At 37.9% G+C, this 9,722-nt stretch overlaps 1 long non-coding RNA gene across 1 annotated transcript; it reads left to right on the top strand.

The window, feature by feature from the left end:
• Positions 1 to 7,501: 7,501 nt before the first annotated feature.
• On the top strand, positions 7,502 to 9,210 carry LOC142844810 (uncharacterized). The gene is made up of 3 exons (XR_012909778.1): positions 7,502 to 7,719; positions 7,905 to 8,141; positions 8,744 to 9,210. It is a non-coding gene; the product is annotated as an uncharacterized LOC142844810 (long non-coding RNA).
• The last annotated feature ends 512 nt before the right edge of the window (positions 9,211 to 9,722 follow it).

Raw genomic sequence — 9,722 nt, 5'->3', positions numbered from 1 at the left:
GCTTGGGGTTATTACTCCCAAGGGAGAGATCTTTCCAGTAATTCATTTCAGGGGAGATGATGCCTGCTATCATGAGCATCCTTTAAGCTGCATATAAGTCTGGGAACACAGATAGAACTAAGGATATTCTTTCCCCAAAAGAATGAGGAGAGGAAGCTTGATGACTGCCCTCCCTTGAGAGGTTATGTAAAAGTCTTTTTCCCTCTTCTCTTTCTTTCTGCTAGGTTTCTGATACAAAAGACAGAAACAATGCATATAGTCCCAGTGGTAGGAATTTTAATTTTAGTTTTAGTTAACTAAAATTTAATTTTAGTTAAAATGAACAATTTTAACTAAACGGCTCAACAAGGTTCTTCGTTTCCTTGAAGAACAAAAATATATATAGGCCCATGGATCTTGTTTTCTATTTTGAATCTGTTGTTTTGTTTGTGAGACACAGTTTTATTGTTATGTAGTTCTGGCTGTCTTGGAAATCACAGGGTGATTGTTTATTTTTAGGTATTGTGCTTGATAAGTTTAAGTCTTGTTTGATTTGAAATAAACAAAATGGATTAATTCTACATGAACAAATTTCCTAAAAAAGAGTATTTACTCTAGAATAGTCTAGATTAGTCTCAAAAATGGATACTATGTATCTAATTATTTTATGTTTCATATTTCTCTAGCATTGTAACAAATTCATTTTGATTTTTTTAGAAGTACATTACAATACCAATAAGAAGCCTTTTTGCAGGTAAGTTCTAAGAATACAATAATACTAAAGAAATTCCAAGATAACAAGCCAATTATTGGTTGTATTCTCAGATAGATACTGATTTATACACTCAATTTTTGCTTTGTCTTACAATCCCCATAGTATTATCAATGTATTTTAGCCAGAAATATTGTTGTTTTTAGATCGTGGACATAAGTTGTATACTCAACCATCATGTCCCAAGTACCAATTCTGCATTTTGGAAAATGAGCCTACTGATGATAACCACACTCACTATGTCCATCTGACACTTAGTGCCTTTTCAAATTTATTCTGAAATCAGCTAGTGAACTAGATCTTCATCGCATTTGTCATTCTGAGAGCTGACAGAACTTGGGATCATTCTGAATTATCACACAGTATTACAAGAAGCCAACAAATTACTTTCTTCCTTTGACACCATCTCCACATGCAGAGGCCCTTTTGTTCTGTGTAGCACCCTTTCATAGTTGGTAGAAGATCCCATGCCTTCCTCCTACCACAGTGCTCTATCCATCACTTTTCCATTCCTTTGAGCTGTTTTCTACAGTAATGAAGTCTCTGGATCTCAGTAGATTATCTGGATGTAGAGAGCCAAACTGTGGCATGTTTACTCTTTATGTGTCTATAAAAGGGGCTTTGTCTTCCCCATCAGTAGGACATGAACATAGAGTAAAAGGCCCCTTCTGTCAGTGATCTGCTATCTCAGACACTGATTTGGCAGAAAATTAAAGGTGGTATGTCAAGCTAGTTCTGTGCTCATCTTAAGTGATTACTTCCATAATAGAGGACAATTGTGTTATCATTTGTGGGAACATGTATCATAAAGCATTTGATACACATTAGTAAATTGCTTATTACTAATTATTTATTAATAAATTACTCCAAGTTAAAAGGTCCAAAGTGCAGATTCATAAATTACAGTAGCTACAACTGTTCAAAGACAGACCTTGTAAAAATTATGTTCTCTTCTACTAAGAGTTCTAAACTGTCTCAAGCTAATAACCTGGAATTATCCACTGAGCTTTATTGTTGTTTGTTCACATTTTTATCTCATTAAGTTAATAGCAATGCTCATTTGGCATAGAAACAGGCCGATTGTGGTTTCAAGATTCACTCATGAATGGACTACTAAGGGACAGCTTGGGCATAGCTTAGGCCATGGTATCTTGTCAGAGTGCTAGCAGAAGCAAACAAACCTTGTGAGAGATAGCATCACATGCATTGAGAGCCCACAAAGTAACCTGAGAGAGAGGGGTTCTGTGATGCTCTAGGAACAGATGATGACATGACAAGTGGAATCGGGGCACTAATTACATTGAGCACAAGAGTGACCATCAGTTACTACAATTTTAAAAAAATGTGCTGGAAAGAAACTACTGTCTTTGGTGTTCTCTCTCTCTCTCTGTCTGTCTCTCTTTCTCTCTCTCTATCTCTGTCTGTTTTTCTCTCTTTCTCTCCCTTGTGTGTTTGTATGCTTTCAGTGAACTAATTTCTGTGGACTAAATCTTTCCTTTCTTTCACATGGGAAAAGTTTTAAAAAAGTGTCACCAAACCTAATCAACTGATTGAAGGACAAGTTAATGCTTGACTGTAAATCTCTAATGTATGTTAGGAAATCAAACAGCAAATAATCAAAGCATTTGGTAAATGTTCTTGTATGAATATTAAAATATTACATTTTAAAATATGCAACAGCGGCATACGACCACCTGGAGAGCTGAAACCAATACTTAAGAAGTCTCTTCAGATCAGTGGAGGTAAGAGTAATCATGAATACTTTGCTGCTACTTTCCTAGTTTCAATAGCAACTTAATTCATTCAAAAAAGGAACAAAGTAAATAAGATATAAACGTAATTTCATTTTTTAAAATTTGCCTCCTAATGTTCTTTACATTCAAAATTATTTCAGAAATGATTTTCCGAGAAATTTCAGTATCAAACTATATTACCTGAACCATGTTTATTTATTTAACATGAGCCTCTGATGCACACAGTATCTTTGTATAAATATAAGGACCTCTAACTAGTCCACAGTATGTGTCCTCTAGAGTTATGTGACAGCAATTTTGCTTGTTATAAAATGAATTTTTCTTTCATTTTTATAATAAATATATTACATTTATGCTATATATATTAGTTTCAATGAAAGGTGATCATGGAAAAAACAGAAATACAGTATTCAATTACTTTCATTAAGGATTTTGAGAACTAAATTAACTACATTTTTATGGGTTTTGTTCCTTTCTATAATTTCTCAGACATATTAGAAAATTCACATATGGTTTTATGTTTATCTTTAATTATCTGCTATTTAATCCGACTATTTCTTGGCATAAGAAATAATAGGCTTGGTCAACTTTTTTAAAAAATGTACTTTGAGTCCTATAGGCAGTGCTACGGATTGAACATTGCCATTCTAAGCATTCTAGACTAGCGCTCGCCCTAATGGCTATACTGCCAGCACCTTTTTTCCTTTGGTTTTATTAGTGTAGGATATGGTGATACTTGGTTTATATGCTGATAGACATAATTTCCAGAACAATTTGCCACAGTAGGAGGAAGGCTGAGAAAAGAGCATCATTCTGCAGGGGACAGCACTGACTGGTCCACTGAGTCTGGATAAGATTCTAAGAGTGGAAGGAACACTACAGAGTTTGGGCTCTTAGCTGTCACCACAGGGTCTTTCACACCTACCTTGCCTATAGAGAGCACAGCATCAAGTGAATAGGAGTACATGGAGTGTCGAGGGTCTGAAAGACCTTCTTCCCATAAGAGAAGAGGTGAAAAGAGTCAGTATTATTGTAATGTGGGTGACTGTCCTTTACATTATTTCCACAGTAAATTTCCTTTGTGGTGACGATGGTTGATGGAGGTCTCTCACATGCTAAGCCTCATTGGCAGTCCATTTGTTGGTGGGACAAATGCTCTGCCTCAGCCATAGGCAATGCCAAGGAGGTTATACTGCAGTTTCCATACTGTGAATGAAATAAGCAAAAATTTGCTTTATTCCTTTGTAGAGGACAGGCTGTTAGCGTGCAGTGAAAGCTGTTCACTGAAGCTGTGTATGTGTGGACACAAACGTTTCCTGTGAGGTACTACTCCCATGGAATTGCTGCTTGGTCCCCATGTTTTTCCATGCTTCTCTCCCTAGAGATACAGTTCAGGGTGCATAACTACTGCAGGGGGCTTTCCCATAGCTCTTATCATGGGAGGTGATAGCAGCTAGTGCTGAGCTTCTTTGCACTGCCCGTTAGCGAGGGACCAGAAGCTAGAACTGAGGGGCTTCTGCAGCTTCCTCAGAAGCACTTGAGGAGAGTACACACAATTCCCCCTCTTTCTCTATATATGTAGCTTTGCCACCCTTGCATCTGGAAATTCTTTGCCCTTGGTCTACCTGTGTTTCTTAACTTTTGCTATGCTGCAAAGAGCAGTCCTCATAGACTTAGCTTCCCTGTGTCTAGAATTTTCATCGTCAACGAAATAAGTTCAACTTAATCTTTAGAGAGTCTCTTTTCACTTCCCTGCAAGATGAGTATGCTCACTTGCAATTCTCCTAACACCACTAGTCCAGAGACAAATCCAGTAGCAGCAACACTGCTACCAATTAACACTTTAGCTTGAGATATTGATTCTGGTTAAGATGTCAGTTTCTCTGTTTGATAATGCTCATGATCAGAGGTATTTTGTATACCAATTTATTATTAGTATCGACTTTTGATAAAATTGTCTCTGTATTTTAAACATACAAAGAAGTGTAAATTAAGAGTTATCCTTGTTTTTATTGTCCATAAATCAGTATTCACCTTGAAGGCTATACAAATTCAAAGTATATGTGGTAATGAAGCATTGGCCTTGGCATTCAATGCTCTTTTTTCTACAGTTGCTTATAACATATTTTGCCTTTCTACTCTGTAGATAATGGAAGAAATCAAGACCAAATCCCACTCAGGTAAGAATGTCTGGATTTTAAATACAGTATGTAGAGAATATAAAGTTCAGAAGCTGGCACCAAGTTTTCCTCTGTGTAAGACAATTTTAGCTTCTTGATTATTTGCTAATGAAAGCTGAATTATGCCTCAGAAACAGCGTGCAATGATGTTAGGACTCCCTGTCTGTGGCGGTGATTCAGCAGATAAAATGCTGGCTGTTCATATGGGAGAATGGGAGATGGATGCCCAGGGTCCACAGGAGGCCTGTTGGTCTTGTGTGCTTCTAAAATCCTGGTGAGCTTTGGTGAGATTGCAGGTGAAGACAAAGCATACTCTCACATTTTCTGGATGTCTTGCCTGGATTGCTAGCCTGGGGCTTGCATTCATGAATGAGATTCAGCCATATAACTAAGGCTGAGGCTGAGGGTTGACACTCAAGTCTGTACTCCAATCACCACACCTATACATTGGCACTTATTTATCTGAAATCATACATACTTACAAATACACTGCACATAACATGCAGTTACATATATGTAAAAATATTAGTTTTCAGGCTGTTAATCCTGTTTACTAGTATATTTGGGACAAGGTGTCTGCTGGGAAGAGTGTAGGCAAAGCTCTCCCAAACTTTGGTGAGAAAATCACCTCAGAATGGCCTTATAGACATGCTTCTGTTTAGCAGGTTTATTTCCCTCTTAATGAGTTCCACCTTTGTGGTGAATCCCTAGGTAGGTGGAAGTTACAAAAAGAAAGTGTTCCAGAGTTTGCCAATCAGAAACCATGAAATTAGGAACTTTTAGCTGTAGTTCAGACGACTCAAAGCTGAGGGGACAATGTTGCTCCCTAGTGTCCTATAAAATGACTCAGAAATACCCTTGAGTATAAAGAGTTTCAACATATGCATGTGGACACACTATCAAATCTTCAAGGCACCAAAATATGATGACTTCTGAGACTGATGCATCTTAATGCTTGGACATAGATACATTTCATGTTTTCCCAAAGCAACTCTTTGAAGAGAGTGCTATGAAATGAAATGCCCTTTTTTTTTTTTTTTTTTTTTTTACAAAAAGCAGGCCATGGTACTTTAGGTTTAGGGGAACAAATGAAATAGGAGCATTAAGTGCTCAAAACAATCAGTTACTGCATCCATCATAACAAGTGTGTGCAAAACTCGCCATTTTCCCCTCTTATGTGATTGGATGTGTGTGTGTGTGTGTGTGTGTGTGTGCTGCATGTGTGTGTTGCATGTGTGCATGTGTCTGTGCCTGTTGCATGCTTTGCATATTTTGTTGTGCAGACATGAGGGAAAGAGGAGGATATTGGTGTCTTGCATCATTCTCTAACTTATCCACTTGACATAAGATCTCTGACTGACTCTGGAGCTGGTCTGGCAGCCAACAAGCCCAATTGGTAGCCTGTTCCACCCACAGTACTGGGGTACATGTGCATGTGTCCATGCCCAGTTTTTTACGTGGATGCTGAGGATTCAAACTCAGGTTGATCTGTGTTGGCAGCAAACATTCTTATTGACTGAGCCATCTCCCAAACCACTGGCTTTTTAAATTTTTATTTTTAAATAGAACTTTGAGTGAGTCTTCACTGAATGTTACATAGATTGAGACAAGTTGAAACTGCCAAAGTAAACACTTTTTAAAACCTGGGTCAACGTTGAATTACATAAATGCAAAAATGTCACTTAGTGCACAGATAACAAATCTTTCAAGAGAGATGCTCTAAGGACCAAACTCACCCCTCACTGCATGTTTTTATTCTAAAGGCTCTCTGAAAACCCTCATTTTACAACAGAGGACATGGCCACCACCTCTGCTATTAAGGTAAAATTCTCCTTTGTGAAATTTGTTTCCTTATGAATTTTGTTAAAATGCAGCAGTACTCTACCTATCACAGTTTAATATGGAAATTTGGTCAGAGAAAAGTGTTTGGTATCAGTGAACCATCCTTTCTATAAATTCCAGTGAGCAGTAAGTCCTTGCAGATAGTGGTGGCCCAATAAGAGAATGAACTGGAAACACAGGGAGGGGAAGATTGAGTGCAGTTCTCATATATTAGAAGATGTCTGGTGCTTGATCAAGGATGGTTTGCAGAAATAGATACACACATAAGTAGCACAAATCCTCCTCAAACCTGGTACATGAGTCTGTTCTCATTCAAGCCACCACAGAGATGCTGAAACAGGCCATTGCATTCATCAGCCATATATAAAAACAGTCATAGCTAAGGAGTAAGAGTTTGGATGGCATCTCCCAGAACCCTTCCTTCAGCCCCAGAGTTTCCATCTGCTGTGGGCAGTGGCACACTTTATTCATTCATTTCAAAAGTCACCCTCCCTATTCTGTTATCCCAGGAATCTAATGGGCAATTGTGAAAGCCATGGGGAAAGCAGTAGTGTGGTGCAGAAGAGCGAGTTTCTTTTTGTTTCCAAAGCCCCCGATTGTCACATTCTCTTAATCTGGATGGAATGTAAAATCCTTGTCATAAAGACAGGAGAGGACACATTGTGTCTTTTTTTCCATCTTTCCATTATAGAGAGGTAGCAAAGAACAGTAGAAAAGAAGGCATAAAGCTGAATAGGTCCCCTTTTAAGATTCTCAAACTCTGGGCCTTTGACTAAACCAATGGAAGCAAAAGTTTCAGGATATCAGCGGTTATAGTGATAAAATAAGCCTGAGAAAACAAACATTTGGGGACTCTAAATCAAGACCCTGACATTAACAGATAAGTTCTAAAATGAACAAAAAATAAGTGAAATTTTCAATGAAATCTAACATCTCAAAATTTCCTTAAAGGTTGAAACAAAGAAGGGAGAAGGTTTCCTTCCTCCACCTAATATGCATGACATCGTGCCCCAACCTCCTGCCCATGCCAATGCCACATCAACTTCTCATGTTAGTGAAACAGGTGACAATCGTCAGTCATCTGGGGAAACTACTGTTAACACCATCAGCGTTAGTGAAACAGGTGACAATCTTCAGTCTTCTGAGGAAACTACTGTTAACAACACCAGCGTGGGTCACACACCTTCTCTAGGTACTTATACTGGGCATGCAAGGGGGAGAACACATGCTGTCCCTGAGCTTGCTCCTGGTAGCCACACTGGTGACACCCATGGACCCTGTGCAACATTCTGACCCTGTTCTTGATACCTGCTTAGAAGAGAACACAGTGTCTTAGCTTCACTACTGACCAGAAATCTGCTCTTGTTTGTATCCCAGGTGACACGTTGGACCCTCAGAATGCTGATATGCGGGTTCTTGCTTCAAGTCCTGCTCACAGCACCAGCTATGCAGCGAATACTCCCATCAAGGTTTTTCCAATTTGGGCAGCAACCACATCCTTGCTCCTCCTAACATCATCAATGTGGTTGCTGCAGTTGGTGGCTTTGACGATGCCGTGGATATGGAACCTAATTTAGAAATCCTGCACAGTTAAAGTTAAAGGAGCTTAACAAAGTAAGTTAGACCACACCAATAGCTTAAAATAGACAAATATTTCTGTGCGGGAAATCCAATTCTCTTTGGCTCTAATATGCATGATGATAAATAAATTTCATACTTTGTATAGGACTCTTTAGATATTACCTATAACTAGAAAAAATGATTATCTTTTCTAGTCATATTGAAAATGCATCATATAAAATTAACAAAATCAGTTTAGTCCAACCAAACTGATCAAGTAAAGTTGGTAAGCACACAGTTGCCTCCCATGCTGGAATGAGGAAATGATTTTCACTCTTAATGTGAAACTTGTATTTTCTGAATGGCTAAACAGGGAAATGTAACTGTTAGATATTAGTTTTTATTTTTCTGTGTCCATACACTGTGACTTATGTGGACAGCATTATTTTGGACACAACTACCCCAAAAGAAGCAACCTCTGAGAATAAAACCAATGAAACAAGACTCCACATTCTCACCATTCTCAAATACAATGATACTCATTGTGACATGACACTACATAGGATTCTATGGGTGATGCCTCTGTTACTGCTTATCTTGACGATGCCACCAATGATGTTCTTGATACTACTGATAATTCTTGCTTTTCTTTTTAGTTTCTGCCGAACAACCTATGAGGAGCTCCTGTCATTAACTGACAATCTGTCAGAAATATTTTTTGAGGTTTTCTTTCATTTTATTGTTTGAAGAATATTTTCAGTTTACTTTTTGACATTTTAATGTATGTAATTCAGATCATCCATGTTGCTCATATCTTCCCCATTTCTGTCCTCTGCCTCCATCCCATCCCCTAACTTGTCCTCATCCCATTTTTGTGTCATTTATCTTAAGGAGTAAGACTTCCAGTAGGATCCCCCATAGCCAAGTGCATGTGGACATTATCAGTTGGACTAAGTGAGTTATTAAAAAAGGGAGGGAGACATAACATCCATCTTTCACCAGTTTTGCAGATAAATTACATATAGTGTTTTGTTCCTTGAATTACTGGCCAGGCATTAAAACACTAAATCTTATCTAATTTTATAAACATTATTATGCTTTCAGTACATGTAAAGCTTGCTAAACTTTCATTCACCTATTTAAACATGTACTGTACATGCATCCCCAGAGAGAGGACACAACTCAAGGGGATACACAATTCAATAGGAATTTGACTTTATTCCTATTGTGGAACATACTGATAAATTCTGAAAGATAAACAAAAACACTTTGCTACTTGGACTTTCTCTCTTAATCCTTGATCAGAAGCCTCCTAGTTGTGTGGAATTCTAAGGAGGTTAAGGAGCTGTAATGGATAGTTGAAAGCAGCAAAGGGTCAAAAGTATTTCCAAGAGGTCAATAAATTCATTATTCTGCCATCCGATAAAATATTGAAATCAATTTCTGCCTAGAATGTATTTCATGAGATTTCCAGAAAATGAGTAGAGTTGTTCATTTGTAACAAAAGATAACAAATATTAGATGCCAAGTTTGTCACATCTTTATGAATACAAATATAGATATGTATGGGTTCCTTGGCACCATTCAACATTCAAAAATGAAAAATTCCACTGAGATTGTTGAGGCTAAGAGGCC

Source organism: Microtus pennsylvanicus, chromosome 2 (assembly GCF_037038515.1).
Source record: "Microtus pennsylvanicus isolate mMicPen1 chromosome 2, mMicPen1.hap1, whole genome shotgun sequence".
Classification (NCBI taxonomy): Eukaryota; Metazoa; Chordata; class Mammalia; order Rodentia; family Cricetidae; genus Microtus; species Microtus pennsylvanicus.
The sequence above is the reverse complement of the archived record's forward strand: the minus strand, read 5'-3'. Positions and strand labels throughout refer to the sequence as shown.